Source organism: Tamandua tetradactyla, chromosome 16, assembly GCF_023851605.1.
Source record: "Tamandua tetradactyla isolate mTamTet1 chromosome 16, mTamTet1.pri, whole genome shotgun sequence".
Classification (NCBI taxonomy): domain Eukaryota; kingdom Metazoa; phylum Chordata; class Mammalia; order Pilosa; family Myrmecophagidae; genus Tamandua; species Tamandua tetradactyla.
The window spans coordinates 48,829,180-48,847,632 of record NC_135342.1 but is presented as its reverse complement, the minus strand read 5'-3'; the positions used below and the strand labels follow the sequence as shown (position 1 = coordinate 48,847,632).

The following is an 18,453-nucleotide window of genomic DNA, read 5'->3' as shown; positions in this document are numbered from 1 at the left end:
CTACTGTGTGCCAGGTGCTGAAGCTACACAGTGAACAAGGAAGACGGTCTCTGCTTTCCTGGAGCTGACACTAATTGAGCAGATGATAGGCACTGACTGAATATTTAATATTATGCATGTTGAATGTTAAAAAGGGGAGGCATGGGCGGGCCGCGGTGGCTCAGCGGGCAAAGTGCTTGCCTGCTATGCCGGAGGACCTCGGTTCGATTCCCGGCCCCAGCCCATGTAACAAAAACGGAGAAACAGAATACAATAAAACAAGAAAATGTTTAAAAATGTTTCCCTTTCTTCCTTCCTTTCTTCCTTCTATCCTTCCTTCCTTCTCTCTGTCTTTCCTTTAAAAAAAAAAAAAAAAAAAAAAAAGGGGAGGCAGAATGACCTATGGCAGCACAGACAACAAAGACAAAGGCAGAGGATACACGGAAGGCTTCCTAGAAGAGGTGACATTTAAGGTGAAACCAGAAGTGTAAAGAGGAGTTAGCCAGATATAGGAGATGCTGGTGCACCCTTGCCCAGCTGCTACAAGTGGGGGCCACCAGTGGCTCACCAGAACATCTCTCCAAAGACACATCTCCAGAGAAACATCAGCTCTGAAAGCCACCTTACATGGAATTCTCCAAGAGAGTCTGTGTTTCCTCTCATCCACCCCAAGGGGAACAGGCTTCAGTCAAGGGGCTATTAGCCCTTTGCATTAAGGTAGGACAACTCTGGTGCCATTCACCTTCCAGAGCTCCCCATAGTGTCAGACTAGACTCCAGCTGATCTTACAGCTTTACTTAACTTCTTCCCCTCTCCCTTCCTTCTTCTCACTCTCTTACAGATTTCTCCTAGAAACACTTCCTCAAAACGCCACTTGTTCAAGAATCCCTGTGTCAATCAGTCTAGGGAATCCATCTTAAGCATCAGGTAACTGAATCTTCCAGCAGAAGGAACAGCAAACACAAAGCCTCTTGGAGCCAAGTCAGAACAGGGGAAATTTGGGAGAACTGTGAGGCACAATTCTGGAGGGTTGGGCCCCTGAGTGAGGGACAGGGCTGGGTGCTGACTCAGGCCTGTAGGGCCTAGAGTTTCTACTCCAGCTGCTCTTTTGATGCAGGCCTGGTAAGGTGTCCAATGGAACACTCCTGCTCCTTCTGCACTACCTTCATTTCCAGAAGTCCAAGCAAGCCCAGTCTTGAGACAGGGAGATAAAGAAAAAGACATCCAGAGGGAAACCAGAAGTATGCTTGGCTGACAATAATGCTCCAAGTATTTTTGCAGGTTCTGTGAATCGATAGCAATGAATAATTGAGAAGCTCGGCACTTGTTGGTTATTCAGCCCTGTGCTTGAGAGCTGAAGCCCCTCACCAGCCCCAAAACACCTCCCTCAGCCTCCAGCCTCTTGTGAAGTTAAGAGTGCAGGCTCTAGAGTCAGATAGTATCAGTTAGCTACTTCCGCAGTAAGACTGCATAACAACAGCAACAAAAAAACACTTAATCTCAATGGCTTATAACAGTAAGCATTTATTTAGCTAAATAATCTGTGGATTGGCTCCAGCAGCTCCGCTGATCTTTAGCTGGACTTGCTCATGTATTTGTGGGTCAGCTGGGCGTTGCTTGTCCAGACTGTGGAGGTGAGGTAGGTCTGTAAGTCTTTCCCATTTATCTCTTGTCCTCTGTGGTCCAGTGAGCTATCCAGGGCATGTTCTCCTAAGCAAAGAAAATGAAACTCATGAAATCTCTTAATATAACTGACGTGCTGTCACTTCCATCTCATGATCTTGGCCAAAAAAGTCACATGGCAAATATTGGGACCAATGATGCAATCTGTTCCAGATAGCCTCTTTGGAATTCATGCTCTGTCACTTGCTAGCTGTGTGACCTTGAGCAAGTTACAACTTTGAGTCTCCATTGTCTCATCTGTAAAAAAGAAGGCCAATAATGGTGGTTGGGTGAATCCAATGAGTCAATGTATGGAAAGTGCTTGGCACATAACAAGTGGTGAGTAGTGGCAACCATGTAGCGGCCATGCTCTCCAGGAAGAGCCAGCTGTGGGGTAGCAGAGTGGAGAGGAGAAGGAATCTGTTCCTTTATGAAATCTTCAGACTGCTCAAACAACGGGAAACTCCCAAGCACTAGACTTCTGTAAGTGGGTTTATCATTTAAGTCTCTGACTTATTTTGTGTGTTGCTTTCCCAATACTAGCAGCCCAAAGCTTCCTATTCCAGGAAGAACCCAGACTTATAATGTTTTCATCATCTTTTCTTTTTAACTTTGATTATTTTATGAATGAATATCTCTTGAAATGAACTATTCAGTAATCTTTTTAGTTTCATGTCAGTTTATTTTCCTCCATTAAATTCAAGCTAAACCTTCTCACTAGCTTTTATTTAAAGTAACGTGTATAGTATGAGCTCATTTTTTACACTCTGTTTCAGTCCATTTGTCTGTCCATCTTTCAATCCTTATGCTTTCATCTGTGTGTATGTGGAGGGGATGCTTGAGAGTAATATGCCCTAACCTGATCAATGGTTATTTCCCAGAAACAGAATTTAGAATGATATTTGTTTACTTTTATTTTGCACATTTTTGAATTGCCTGGATTTTGTTGAAAGATCAGGTAACTTTTCTTTTAACCAAGAGAAAAGTTATTTCGTATTTTCTTTGCAAATGTCTAAACCACTGATAAATAATGTCAGTGGCTGCCGTTGATCAAGTGAACACTGCATTTCAGAAGCGTCCCCCCCAAAACAAACCAAAGATTGCATGGCTCCAATCCAGCCTTATTTCTCCTCCTCTTCCCTCCCTTTGGACAAAGTTGATCTCCTCAAAGGTCTTTCATCCTTATTTTCTTATGACTTCGAGACACACTGATGAAGTAGCATGTAAAAACTATAACTGTTATCCCTATTTCGTAGATGGGAACACGGAATCTACAGAGGTTAAGTGGATTGGCTGAAGTCTTTGGACTGGAACCCAGGTCTCCAGATTCCCAGCTTGGAGCCTCTTGAGTTTGGACTTTTAGGAAGCCTTGGGTGGGAGGCCATGGATCCATCTTCTCTGTCCTGGACTTGGGTGTGCTGACTGTATCTCCTACTGGAATCTCATTTGAGTTCAGCCTGATCTCTTAAGTCTATATAAATGAGACTCCCATTCTAATGCTCAGAGAGCCTTTTATGAATAACAATCAGCATCAATGACGTTTTTTTAAAGTTGCTAATATTAATTTTACAGAAATAAAATCTAATTGAATTTATCCAGCTCTCCCCATTAACTTAATGTTATAGACTTTTAACGGATGTTTTAATTAGACATTTCCTATTAACGGGAATCAGGCTCAATTTTCAAGTGAGGCCCTAAACTGCCAATATTCCCATTTGGACTTTTAATTAAGGTGAGAAAATATGAACCAATTACACTGGGATATTGCCTGGGCTCTCTGTGGGAAGATGAGGTCACAGTAGAGCAGGCACGTAGGGCCCTGGGGACTGAAGGAAGGACAAGGAGTTGGGGACAGAACAGTGGGAAAGGCAAGTAGGGTTTCAGCCATTTGGAGAAGGGGATCCAACATCCACTTTGAGCTATTTCTCCATGCTGGGCATGGAGGTTGTGGAGGCTGCCTCCAAACAACTACCTAGTGCTTGAGAAATACTTACCTGCATTATTTCCTGACTTTCGGGTTTATGGAATACTCAGTATATCAAGTAGCTCTGGCTGCGTAACAAAACACCCCAAAGCCTGGTGATCTTAAACACAATCTTTCATTATTGTGTTTTCCAATTCTGTTGGACAGTGATTTGTACTGAGTTGAGCTGGGTATTTTTTCTTTATAAGCCAGATTAGGCTAATCTTGGCAGGGGTAAATTACAGTCAGCTAGTGCATCAGTTGGGGCTAACTGGTTTATGATGGTCTCAACTAGGATGTCTGGGATTACTGGGGCCCCTCTCCATGTGGTCTCTCATCCTGCAGCAAATTAGCCCTGATCACAGAGTTTTGAGAGTTCCAAGAAGACAAGTCCCAATGTTCAAGAGTGCTTTCCAAGACTCTACTTACATCACATTTGCCTCTGTCCCACTGATCAAAGCCAGTCATTGGAGGGCACTTCCAAAGTGACCAGAGGAGAGGCATGAATGAATTGGGCTATCCTGCAATTAACCCATCACAGCAGGCTGGGTGAGAGCAGATGGATACAAAGGCAGAGGTGGCTGGCCCAGGCTTGAGATGCTAAATCAGAGGCTCAAACATAAATGCCTGCTGGGCATGGCCCATGAATAATGAAGCAGCCCTGGAGGTAGGCACCAGGGGACCTGGTGACCCACACCCTACTAATGGAATCATCCACAATTCAGGGCCAGCTGATTGCCATTACACAGGAATGAACACTGACCCAGGATAATCAGAGATACTGTTTTCTTAGTTGAAGTTAGACATATGTATTTCAATAGTCTATCAATTTATAAAAACCAGAAACAAATTAAAAATTTGAAACCAGTGCAGCCAGAAGAAAAGTGGTGAGTGTGTGTGTCAAGGGGGAGGTAGTTTGGACAGGCCCTTCACACAAGAGAAAATCTAAATGACCAGTAAATATGTGAAACATTCATTGCCCTATTAATTATCAGAGAGATGAAAATTAAATCCACAATGAACTACAGATCACATCACACTTTTGAACACAACTGGTGGAAATGAAAGCTGGGGCAAGTACTTTGGAAAATGTGACATTTTTAGGGGAGTTGAAGATATGTATATCCAAGAACCTAGAAATTCCACTCTTGGGTGCACACTAAGAAATGTGATCACATGTTCACCAAGAGATAGAGTCGAGAGTGAGCATGGCAAAGGGCGGGTCACAGTGGCTCAGCAGGCAAGAACGCTTGCCTGCCATGCCAGAAGACCCAGGTTCGATTCCCGGTGCCTGCCCATGTGAAAAGAAAAAAAAAAAAAAAAAAAGTGAGCATGGCAGCATTATCCCAAAAAAGCCCACCCAAATCCCATCAACAATAGAACTGATAAATACAATGTTGTGTAACAATGGAATAGAATACTCTACAGCAAAGAAAATGGCCGAAATACTGATACATGCAACAACTTGGATGAGTCTCCCATTCACAATGTCGAGCAAAGAAAGCAAGACAAAAAATTCATACTGCATGATTTCATTTACATAAAGTTTGAAAAGGGGTGAAATCAAACTATGCAATTTAAGCATAAGCACATAGTGTAAAAACAATTTTTAAGAGAGGAAAACTTTATGAAGAAGTAAAGATGGTGGTGATATATAAGGCAGAGTGGGGCTGGTGATCAGTTGGGGGGAATCCAGGAACTCGGGGTTGCCATAATACTCTCTTTCTTGACCTGGGTGGTGGTTACATGTGTCAGACAAGTGGGGCTTGTTTGGGCATTTCTGTTGCTTCCAGTGGTACTGACCGTGGTAATTTGGTGGTAGTGGTGACTGGGCTACACGGGAAGGATCCGAGATGCCTTCACTCACAGCTGGAGGGCTGAATTCATCTGAGCCCTTCTCCCTGTCTCTGTGGTCTCACCAGCAAGATCGTTGGAATTTTTTCATGATGGCTCAGGGCTCCAGAGATAGAACGTGGGATTTCTTGCTCTCTTAAGGCCTGGGCCTGGAGACTAGTGCGGTGCCAGTGCATTCCCACCGTATTCTACCATCAAAGCAGTCGCAGAGAGCACTGGGATTCAAGAAGATTCTACCCAGGCCCTACTTCTCCAGGGGAGGACTTGTCCACGAAGCTGTGCCAAACGTCTCCCTCTTCTTCTGCTGTTGCTTCTTCATCTCCTCTTCTTCTCTGCCTTCCCCTTCTCTTCCTCCTCCTCCTTCTTCTTACTGTTATGATCATTATCATTCCATGGTTGGAAATGTGAAGAGGTGGTGCTGGAACCCAGAGCCTCCAATAGCACTTGCAGAAAAAACCCTGACCATCAGCATCCTCCCTGCTCGGGCTGGGGGCCCTGGCTCCTGCTCACCCCTCTATGGCTGGTCAGATGGCAGGTGGTGAGCAGGGTTTCTGCAGCCTTGTGTTCCTGAAGACATGTCCCTTTCTCCCCTACCCTCTTAGGAGGCTCCCCCATCCCATGCCCCGCGTGTGGGGGTTCCTGCCCTGAGATTCGGACGGCCTCTCCCTCCTGAAACCTCCCTAAGGGCAATAGGAGACCATTTGTGACCCAATTTCACATGCATTCCCTGCTCCTCCCCAGACCTGCCTCTTTGTTTATTGTATCAAGTAGCTTTTTATGGAGGGGCACATTCATTCTGAGCTTTCGTGTCTGCACTTTGAAACTGGGCTATCTGGCTTCAAATGTTTAGGTCTTCCATCTAGTGGCTGTGGAGCTTTGAGAAAGTTGTCTAACATGACAATGCCACGGTCTTCTTCTCTGTCAAATGGGATAGTAATATCATGCCCCTAGTAGAGCTGTTCTGAGGATGTGAGTTAGGACAAAGTACCAAAAACAATAACTGTTCATGGTAAGGGCTATGTGAGAGCCTGTCCTTAATTTTATTAAAGCAAAGAAAAAATGCACATAATAAAAATTGTATAAAAGAGCATGCAGTGAAAAGTTGGTCTTCTTACAATTGTGAATCTTCTGCTTTCTTCCCCTTTGCTAGTGGTTTCTTGGATTGACTGCCAGAATGTAAATTAAGCACATTTATGTCAAGTAAATTAAATGTTAATTTAAACATATATATAGGTATTAAACATATATTAAAACATATATATATATATATTCATATGTGTGTTTATATATGTGTGTCTGTTTTGCATGTGTGTATATGTCTGTGTGGGGGGTGTATATGAATATGACTTTTAGATACTTGCTTTCTTTCCCAACCCGGTATCAAAGAAATTTTTACCAGCATCTCTGGACTCAAAGAATAGAAATCTACTGGTGGAAGTTCAGAACGTTTGGGCCCAGAGGGAAGAGACCCATGGTGGGACAATCCTTCTGAATTCGCTCTTCAAATCCTACCATGAAGGTGGCTCCTCACCCCGCTGGTGGCTTTTCAAAGTTTTGTCCCAAATTCTCCACGCATGATTGGAAAGTCCCATCTCTCTGGCCTCAGTTTTCCTATCTGTTAAATGGGTATCAGATGAGGCTGGTTCCTGGCCCTTCTGAAGAAGCACACTCTAGGGTTTCAAGAGTAGCAGTCACCTCTGGCCTTGGTGGGGACCCAGGGATGTTGGGGTTCCTTTCGTGGCCTGCGAGCTGTCCAGTGCCTTCATACAACCTCTCCGAACGGGCCAGGGAGCATGTGTCACTGTGGTGTGCAGAGTTGGGTAACAAGGCCAGAGTGGGGATGAGGCAAATGTCCTCTCACCGCCTGAACAGATTCTGGGGCACCGGGAGACGCCAGGCGGGCGGCCTCGGTTTGTGTTGGACGCCTCACAGCCTGCCCGTGGTAACTGAGCTGGCTTTTGCTTGTTTGTCTAAATAGGAAGACAGAGGCTCGGGGCTGCCTGGGATGGCTTTGCAAACAACTGTGGCCTGAGTAGGCGGCCGGGGGGCCCAGCTGGACAGTGAGGGGTCCGAGGAGGGGGCGCCAGGAGGCTGCACTGGCAGGGCCTGCGGAGGATTGGCACGCTGGGCAAGCAGCACTGGAGGACACAGTCTGTCATGTAGAGACCCCCTGGCAGAAGTGGGAGGACAGGAAGAGGCTGCTCTGGTCCAGAGCAGGGCTGAGAGTGCGCCTCCCTCCCTCCCTCCCTCTCTCTGCACTGACTCTGCCCTGCAGCTGCAGACCTCATCCCGGGGGTGGGGGTGGGTGGTGCAGGCCATACCCCCTGAGCTGCCTCTGCTTTGGCCATCCATCAGCAGCAACTCAGTGTCAAATGGTCCATTGATCTCTCCCTTTCGCTGCAGAGGAGGCAGTGGTCAGGTTATTAGGGCCTCCTCTGGTCAGCAGAAGGAGTAGCGAGGTCAGCTCTCTGAGGCCAACAGAGCTGCAAATGCTGGGGACTATCCATGGTCCTTCTTGACCGTTGGGTTCCGAAGGCCTGGCTTCCTCTCAGTCTCAGGGCAAGGGGGTGGGTCAGTGGGGTGGGAGCGGCGCAGTATGTCTGGACCCAGAATTAGAGAAATCTTCGTTCTTTTGCAACAGGAAGGTGATAGATGATGGGAAGAGACGGATGATGACATAGATAGATGTGGTTATGGTCAGAGATGAAGAAATAGCTATGGATATGGATATGGCCTTAGACCTTGACCTAGAAACAAAGATATTGAGTTGAGCCAGTTGAAAGAGTTACTTGTAAGGATCAAAATGGTTTAATAGTGTCAATTTCACGTGATTCAGCACAACAATTGTAGTTGCAATGATATAAATGTGAAGATGACAGACGTGCATGCACACACTCATATACCTGCACACATATTTTTAAAAAATGTTTTATTGAGAAATCTTCACATACATACAGTCCATCCAAAGTACACAATCAGGGGCTCACCGTATCATCACACAGTGGTGCACTCATCACCATGATCAATTTCAGAGCACTTGCATCACTCCAGAAAAAGAAATAAAAAGAAAAAAGAAGAAACTCCTATACCCCATACCCCTTTACCCTTCCTTCTCATTAACCAGTAGTATTTCAATCTACCTAATTTTTTTTACCCCTTAGCCCCCCATTATTTATCTATTTATTTTCTTATTTGTTTAACTCATCTGTCCACATGCTGGATAAAGGGAGCATCAGACACAAGGTTTCACAATCACGCGGTCACATTGTGAAAACTGTATAATTATACAATTGTCTTCAAGAATCAAGGCTACTAGAACACAGTTCAACAGTTTCAGATACTTCCCTCCAGCCACTCCAATACACCAAAACTAAAAAGGGACATATATATATATATATATATATATATATATATATAATGCATGAGATTAATCTTCAGGGTACCTTTCAAACTGTTTGAAATCTCTTGGCCACTGAAACTTTATTTTGTCTCATTTTTCTCTTCCTCCTTTTGGTCAAGAAGCCTTTCTCAATCCCATGACACTGGGTCCTGGCTTATCCTTGGAAGTCCTGTCCCACTTTGCCCATGAGATTTACACTCCCGGGAGTCATGTCCCACATAGTGGGGAGAGCAGTGAGTTCACCTGCTCAGTTGGCTTAAAAAGAGAGGCCACATCTGAGCAACAAAAGAGGTTCTCTGGTGGTGATTCTTAGGCACAATCATAAACAAGCCTAGCTTCTTCATTGCAAGAATAAGCTTCACAGGGGTGATCCCCAAGACTGAGGGCTCAGTCTTTTGAATCGGTTGTCCCCACTGCTTGCAAGAATATCAGGAATTCCACAAATAGGGAAATTTAACATTTCCTCCTTTCTCCCTCGTCCCCCAAAGGGTCTGTGCAAACATCCTTTTATTCTCTGCCCAGATCACTCTGTGATGCATTGGGGCATCACATTAACCTGTATAAACCAATAAGATCTCATGCTCTATTTAAGATTCCATGTAATTATGGTGTTCAAGTAAACTGACCATACAAATTGAATTATATAATACACTACCCAAAATATAAATTTTGCACCAAAGAAACTTCTCTTCCTTTGGTCTCACATAGAAGCTGAAGTTTTAAAATATGGACCATAACATCCTTTACCCTTTTCTGATTTACCCTAGTCCTACCTAGATAAGCTTCATTGATATTTCTAGTCTAAGTATGATAATTTTTTCAGCTTTTTAAACAGTTGTTGTATGGGGTAATGCTGACTTTCATAGCTTCAGAATTCTAAATCTGAGTCTCACATGTTATACAAATACCTGAAATTTCAGGGAATGACCAGGTTACATACAAATAGCTCAGTATCTCAGAATTTAGAAATAACAATTACAACCCCAGAATAGATTTCACTGCTGTAAGAGCTCATAACGTAAGAACCTTTACAATAGGCCCCAACCTGATAACCCATGCTCTCAACTTCAATTTTCTGAGTGTGCATATTATAGTTAGTCCATATGAGTGAGGCATGATAATATTTGCTGTCTTTTTATTTCTGACATTTCATTTAACATACTGTCCTCAAGTTTCGTTTACCTGATTGCATGCCTCACAACTTCATTTCTTCTTGTAGCCACTCAGTAGTCTGTTATATATATATATATATATATATATATATATACACCATAGTGTCCGTTTCCTTTCCTCAGTTGTTGTACCCTTACATCTCCTCCATCCATTGTGAATGGCAAACACTGCTGCCATAAACATCAGTGTGCAAATGTTTATTCGTATCCCCACTCTCAGTTCCTCCAGGTATATACCTAGCAACAAGGTTGCAAGATCATATGAACATGCACACATATTTTCAAATGATGCAATAGTCACTGACTTCATCAGTTTTTCTGAACTGTCCTGGATGAATCTCATGGACATTTGCTCTGCCCTCCATGTCCCCACCAGTGCTGAGAACTTGGAGACAGTGTAAGGGCCCCCACGCCCTTCAATAGTGATCAGGCCTCCAGGCCAGAGACTGTACCTGACGATTTCTCTTTCTAGTGAGATTTGTCTTTATGACCTTCCTGTACCCCCCTCCCCCACCACATGGGCCACTTCAGAAAAGCAGATTTCCCAACAGCATGTCTCCTCTTGACAGGCACAAGGCAGCTTTAGACCCTGACATGGCAGAAGCTTCAGAAAAGAGATGCTGGATTTCAAAGGCTTAGAAGAGCAAAATGGCATCAAATTCCATCTGCTGCCAAAACAAAGGTGGTTACTATGACCATTTGAAGATCTGGGCTCCAATTCTGCTTCTCTCCTGACTTTCTTTCTTAGGTCCTGACTATGCCCATCCGGAAAGGAAGAGCTTTGATCTCAGTAAGTTGCTAGCTGGGTTCCAAGCACCCAATCTCCTGAAGTCAGCATCTTAATTTCCTTTGGGAGAATTATGCCTCTCCTTCCGAGAGTCATTTGGGTGGCTGGACAAATTCAGGGGCTCCCCATGCAATGTGGAAGCCAACAGGACAGGATCCTTCCTCTCCTCTCCACTCTTCAGCCAGAGGGTAGGCACATGACCAAGCTGTGACCAATTGGGTGCTCTCGCCCGGGACTTTGTTCATGGACCCAGTGATCCAAGGATAAAGACATGGATAGATTTCTCTCATCCTATTTGTGGTCTACCTTGCAGCCAGACCATTCTTACTGTGTCACCTCATCAACCTCGGCTTCTGGTGCAGCCTTGTCTACATCTGGGCTGGTGACTCCTTGATATCCTGCCATTCCTTGATATATGGCCAAAGGACTTAAACCAGTCAGTGCTTTAGGGTCCCTTCAAGGGGAGGTGCTCTTGTTCTCTTCTTCCTTCTGGTTGCACTGCTGGATTTTCAAGCAGTTAGGCAGGCAAGGCCATATGACTAAGTCTGGCCAATGGAATATGGGCATTAAAATGTGGTGTGTCTCTATAAAAATTTCACTATGTTTATTTTTCAGAAACTTAAAACCTCCAGGTTTTTACTATGTCAGATAAGCCCTGAAATCCAGATGTACCAGTCTCTCCAAGAACATCAACCAGTTGCATCCCCTTACCCCATAATGTCGACACCCCTTTTCAGCATGAAGAAATTAGAATGGTCATTGCCCACATATCCCTGAAGATTGGGGGAAGCATTAAATGAGAGGGAGGAGTTGTAACAGAGAAGATAGGATTTAACAAATGATTATGACTACTGAATCATTATATTGATACTTCTTTTTAGTCTCTAGTGTATTAGAATAGCTAAAAGGAAATACTGAAATTGTGGAACTGTAATCTGCCGCCATTTTGGATTTGACATGAGTGAGAAATGGAATTCCATTGCCTTAACACACAGAGACTTTTGTGGGGTATTTGTTATAGCAGCTAGCATTGTGAGCCCTACTCATACAATAGTTCTCCCAATAAAGAGTCCTATGACCTCAAGTTCACAAAGACAGCACTCAGAGCCTAAGAAGTGACCACCAGTTGTTCTTCGCTTGTCAGCCAGAGGAGCGAGCTCCCCCAGACAACGGCCCAGGTCACATCTCCTACAACACAGAAGAGGCCACACAGGGGTTTTTCTTGTATTGCTCCTTCAAGTATAGCCTCCAATTACATTGAGTGTATTTTCATCAGGGACCCAGGGATTTTGAAGTGACTTTTGGATGTTCTGGAGTCTTCCTTTCAAGAGTTCGCTGGGCTCAGCCCGATTTCCCAGAGCACTCTGGGAAGATCCTTCCCTGAATAGATGAGCAGATGTTGATTTGCATATATGCATGTTTCTGGCCTCTGATGAGATTAAGAGGTGCATTTTTAATCAAAGCCTCCAGCGAGGCTAGGCCCTGGGAGGCAGACTTGAGGTGGGAAGAGGAAATGTCACAGCAAAGAGGGTGTGGGCCTGGGAGACACACACTCCGGGAGCTGAGCGCTGTTTGTAAAACCAGAGTGGGATTGGCACGGCCCTTCTGCAGATTCTGACAATAAAATATGTCTCCAAACATTGTCAGATGTCCCTGGGGGGGCAAAATCACCCCACTTGAGAGCCGCTGCTAACCCACTGCTTTTCTTTCTAGGACCTGAAGCTACCTAAAATATATTTTATAGTAGCTCTGATCATTTATCATCGATTTCCCCCAGCTGGAGTGTGAGCTCCACGTGGACAAGGGTCCCATCTGACTTGCTCAAGAGGTGTCCCCAGCCATAAGGATCCAGGCACTGCCCGTTTTGCCTGCATGCAGGTAAAGTGTGTGTCCGCAGCTGGAGGGCAGCCCACTGACAAAGAGAAGCAGGTGCTGGTTGCTGGGAGTGATGACACACCTGGATCTGGAATCCAGTGTGCAGGATGATGGGAGAGGACCCCAGGGGGTGCAGGTCGGTCTTTGACAGTGTCTGCGACAGTAGGCATGCTCCTTATTTGTTGAATAAATGTCCCAGCCTTGCTCAATTGCAACTGGAGCATTTGTGTAGCTAAAGAAGTGACCACAGTCCCTGCTACCATGACACTCCCCACCCCAGCTCAGTCTTCTTGCTAAAATGAGGATACTATGACCCACCAGTTGTAGGGGCTTGGCATGGGTTCAGTGAGTGGGCCTATGCCAAGCACCCACACCCCTGCTTCCTGAAGCTCAGGCCAGCCCTCAGGACCCTGCCATGGGAGCTTCCTCTGCTGCAACTCAAGTAAACTCCTGACTTGTCCCCTTACCTCTCCATGCCTTTGCAGAGGCCATGCTCTCTGCCTGGAATGCCCTCCTTTCCCTTCACGAGCCACCTCAGCTATTGCTTCTGAAGTGAGTGAAACCTTCTCCAACTGCCTTTTCTCAGGGCTCTTCTAATACCCAGGGGAGAAGTCCTCCACCCCCATTGCCCCCAGCCTGCCCAACTCCCTAACCAGGCAACAGCTGTGTTTCTGTGTTCCTGGTGCTCCCCCCAACCCCCCACCCCCACCCAGGGCCTGCTTAGTGCCTGGGCCCGGCACCACCAGGGTGTATCCTTTCTCAGTGAATCTGCCAACCAGCCAATCAGTGGGCAAAAGGACAGAGGGACACTTAAATCTGAGCCCTTCTCCGTGGCCCTTTCCCGAACCCACATGGACCTATGATTGAGTGTCCAGAGATGTCCCTAACCTTCAAACTGGCCACCAGGGGCCATCCTCTCCCAGCAGCCTTTCCCATGTCCCCATTCTGCTTTGCTTCACCCAGTTTTCCTCTGCCAGCTCCCACCTGCACTGGCTGCCTTTCCCCCATTGACCAGCCCTGCTTTCCCTCAGCGCTGGGGCCTCAGCCACTTCTCCCCTCAGTGTTCCCTGCCCCAGAAGGTTCCGGAGCCTGGTCAGACTTTGGTGCCCCAAGAGTTAACGGTCTCAACTTCAGCTCAAACTGCTCACTGTCAAAAGTATTTCTTGGTCTAGCCAGAGTGCCGGGGAGCCAAGGCCAGGCTCGGTCAAGCAGAGGTTTATTTTTCTGCTGACTACCATCTCCTCGTTGAGTGTCTTTCCCAGGACAAATCTCCAGCCCCGCTTTCCCTGGCTCTCTCTCCCTGTATAAAAACAACTTTATCTCTAAAGAGCAAATAACACCCAGTGCTCATAACAGATGCCAAGAACTGTTCTGTTTTGATTTTTGAAAATAAAAATTCAACTGTGTTCAATAAAATTCAGAAGCCGCTTCCCTCTGTGGAAATTAAAGGAATCCAAGACGCCCGAGAAGCCACCGACCTCCCTAATTAAAGCTGCAGCAGCGGCGGGAATCCGCTTCCTACACCAGCCCGCTCTCACTGAGCCGAGAACAAAGCCGGCCCCCATCAATATTTCATTCTCTCCTTTCTTCCACGATAACAATGCCGTGTGTTCTGTGTGCGCCCCCCAAAAAAGACATGCAGAGCTATGTTAATTAGGGTTTAAATAATTGACGCCTCAGATCTCACTGTGTTTCCGGAAGTGTGCGAGGGAGTGGATGGTTGGCTCAGTTCATAATTGCATCTGTTCATGGTCACAGCCTCTCTCTATCTGTCCGTCTGTCCAGCTTAGTGGACAGGGAAACATTAGTCCCAGATGGAAGAAATTGCTTCCATCCAAGGTTTTAGGCATGATTTTTGTTTTGTTTTTTTGTTTTTTGTTTTTGCTTTGAGTTGGAGCTTGAGTCTGCTGCTGTGTTAACACAGGGCCTCTCCCAGGAGGAGAGCTCTATGCTTTTCTTACCTGGGCTGGAGGTGAGGCCACCCCCAGCCTCTGACCCCATTGTGAGCTCACACTCCACATGCCTGGCTTGCAGGAAGGGCACAATGAATAGTTTGTGAATGGATGGAAGGTTAGAAGTTTGGAAGGAAGGATGGATGGATGGATGGATGGATGGATGGATGGATGGATGGATGGAAAGAAGGAAGGGAAGGCAGGAGGGAAGGATGGAGGGAGAATGGGTAACTGGGCAGATGAGTTTGTCTGTGGACCCTCAATGACCTCTCTCTTTGTAGGTGGGAAAAGAAACATAAAGCAGAGAGTCACAGCCACAGATCCTAATGTGCAGATTAAAGTACCTTGTACTATGAATGGTGACAGGAGCTGTGATGTGACGGAAAAGAACATGAACTTGACCAGACTCCCAAGGTTTGAATTCCAGCTTCACCACTTATTAGAAACATGAGCTTGAGTAAAGTGCTTGGGCTCACTTTCCTCAGTTTCCTTGTCTGTAAAATAGGGATAATAATAGCACCTATCTCATAGGGTTTTGGTGAAGATTGCATATATCTGCATTTGTAATTCACTGAAAGCTATACTTGGTACTTGAAGAAGTATAAGCCACTATCACTATTCATGTAGTTCAAGATTACTGCTGCCCTGGAGGCTGGGTGAAAATTACTGACCTCCCTTGTCTGAGGAGGACCTATCCCAGCATACCAGGAGGTCTTAGAGCTGGCAGACAAAGAAGAGACCTGAAATCCTAATGTTCTTCATTCTAATGCGTGTCATGTTCACTGCCCATTGCAGTTGCTGCCCTACTATTGGGGGTCCCAGTTACATTTTCCTGTTGCCCTGATGATCCCTTGACCTCCAAAACTCAGGGTCTTCCTGGTGGTTTTTAATCACAGGACCTGTCTTCTGCCTGACCTCCCATCCTACCCACGGGCAGCCCTGCCCATTGCTACCTGGATTCAGAACCCTGGGCTGTGGGAGTCTGAGTAAGCATCTCACATTGAAATCAATATGGCTCTGAAGCCTGCCTGACTCCACCCTGACTCATCCCCCTTGCTGCTGATCGAAACAGAGTTATCTCTCTCCATGGAGGACTAAGGAGGGTGAGTCCTTCTTTTCGGACAGCAAGGTCCCTTCCTGAAGCTTCTTGCCTTTTGATCCCTTCTCCATCTCCCACTGGCCCCAACCCCTCCCCCTGCAGAATCCTGAAACACAGAAGCCAACACTTGACTGATTCAGCTGCTCAGAAGACATCCCTGTCTTCCTAAGGCCTGGATTCAATGTGTTGCCTATCTGTCCATGGTCATCTTCTGCTTCTGCTTACCTCTCCTCAGCTATACTACTATTTTCATTTAGAGCTCCCAGAATTGACTCATGCCATTCCCTCTGCTGGAAATGTTTTTCTCCTCACTTTCCCTGGCAAATTCCTACAGATTAGTCAACTCTCAACTGCAATGTCATTGTATAATTAGATGTTCCATGAGATTCCCCCATCGCTGGTCATAGAATTATGCAGTGAGTAGTATCTGTGGCTGGCTCCTCAATTACACTGCGAAGGTACCAAGGACAAGGTTTCGGGGTGAGATGTGATTCATCTTCAGTTTCTAGGACAAGGTCTGGCCCATAACAGTTCTCAGCTATGTAAGTGGATGAATGGACAGATGGATAGGTGGGCGACTGGGTGGATGGATGGGTGAATGAATGGATGTGTGGATGAGTAATGGGTAGATAAATGGGTTCATGGCTAGTTAGGTGAGTGAGTAGATGGTTGGTGGATGGATGAGTAGATGAAGGGATGGATGGAGAGGGAAGAATATCAAAAGACAATGGCTAGGTGGATGGGTTTTGCCTATCCTTACTCCTAGCATCCACCCTCTGATTCTTCTGACATAGTCATGTCTTTGCTGTCCCAGAAACACAGTCCTGTCTCTTTAGGTATCTACTTCTTCAGTGTAAAAAAAAAAATGATGTTTCACTAATACCCATGTGTACTATAGCTATGAAGCAGAGTTGATCTGACTTGGTGACAGGTGAACAAACAGACACCTCAGATGAAGGAGATAAGAACATGGGTCCCTGAGTCTCCTAGGAAAGCCATCTTCCTCACCTGGACATAAGATGGGGAGGAGGTCTCCTTCTCTTGGCTATCTTAATGCCTTTATTTATCAGAATTCCTGGAAGCCCTCAAACCCCAAGTTTTACTCCCCCAGTCTTTTTGCTTCACTACCTGAAATTCAATCCTATGTCATGAGGCCTTGCCTTTTCCAGAAAACCTCAGCTGAAAACACAGTTCTTGCTTCTAGGAATCATTGGCTTCTTAGTATGAATTAAGCTTTTATGTCTGCCAAGGAAGTCTTTGAAAGGCAAGATCTCTGGTTGTTGAGAGAAAAGGATAGTTTTAAGGCAAAGAGCATAAGACCCACAAATGGTGGTGTCCCTCAAGGTACAGAGAGAGAACTAAGGCTGCCAGTTATTGTGCTAAAGACATATTTAGCAAACCACTCCAGTATGCTGGGAGGATTTAGCAATGACCTATGGTAGTGGACAGACATTCTTTGGGGGCTCTGTACCCATTCTTTCTTCTTTTGATGACTCATTTGAGTTCTTTTTCTTTTTAAGAAACACCCCACCCTGCCCGACTTCTGCATGGTTCCTGTCAGGCTGACACTGCCCCAAGCACCATGTGGCCATGAAAACGACCTGGGCAACCAAAGCAATCTCCCTCTGAGCTACCGGGATAGGTCCAGAGATGGGCACATGTCTCAAGCCAGATCGCATGACCCCATCGGGAACTGAAGGGGAAAATGCTCTTTCTCTCTACCAGGGCTCTGAAACTCTAAAGGAATAAGTACCTCAGCCATCTTGTTACCCAAGGGAGAGCCTGCCAGAAGATGAGACCAGCACAGACAAAAGCAGCTGAAAGATGGAGCAAAGGAGGCATTCTTAAGCATGTCCCATAGTGCCAAAGCCCACTTTACTCCTGGTCTCTTCAGTTACATAAGACCATCTGGTTTGGGTTTCTCTCCCTTACAGTCAAAGACCGCTGAAGGATGTACTTATTTTCCTTCCTTCCACCTGCCCAAGCCCTGGGCTCATCCCCACACGTTCTGCTAGGACTGGTCCAGCCCAAGCTGTGCTGGTGTGGAGGTGTTATGTATACCAAAAGAGGTCATGTTCTTTTAATCCGCTCCAGGGGGTGCCGACCTATTGTGGGTGGAACCTTTTGGTTAGGTTATTGCAATTGAGATGTGACCCATCCCATTCAAGGTAGATCTTAATCCTTTTACCCGGAGTCCTTTGTGACACGATTAAAGACAGAAAAAGCCCAGAGAGCTCAGACAGCAAAAAACCCCAGAGATGCTAAGAGAAGACCCACAGAAACTCAGAACCGTCAGAGGACCAGCAGCCACCAGCCACGGGCCTTGCTATCTGAAAGAGGAACCCCGGATGCCAACTGCCTTTCTTCAGAGGAGAAATCTTCTTCCGGCTGCTTTAATTGGGACATTTTCATGGTCTTAGAACTTCAAATTTGTAAACTAATAAACCCCATTGTAAAAGCTAACGCATTTTTGGTATATTGCAATCTGTCAGCTTGGCAAACCAAAACACATGCAGTCCATGAGTTTACTTCCTAGGGTTCCCCAGTCCTTCAGCCAGCTCACCAGGCTACCCCAGAGGACAGATGTAGGAACACTCTTCTACAGCCCAGTCAGAACTTGCTTACTTGGGAATTGTTCACTGAAGTGGAACACTACTGACTAACCTCCTGGAACCCTGGCATGGAAACCCTGGCTTCTCTTGGTTCCTTG

The 18,453-nt window shown here is 45.8% G+C and overlaps 1 long non-coding RNA gene across 2 annotated transcripts; it reads left to right on the top strand.

Moving 5' to 3' along the window:
- Positions 1–14,663: 14,663 nt before the first annotated feature.
- Positions 14,664–18,196, top strand: LOC143660311 (uncharacterized). 2 transcript variants are annotated; one of them, XR_013163939.1, is made up of 4 exons: positions 14,664–14,762; positions 14,926–15,058; positions 15,541–15,747; positions 17,469–18,196. It is a non-coding gene; the product is annotated as an uncharacterized LOC143660311 (long non-coding RNA). The 2 variants fall into 2 exon arrangements; XR_013163940.1 differs by having other exon boundaries at positions 17,264–18,196.
- The last annotated feature ends 257 nt before the right edge of the window (positions 18,197–18,453 follow it).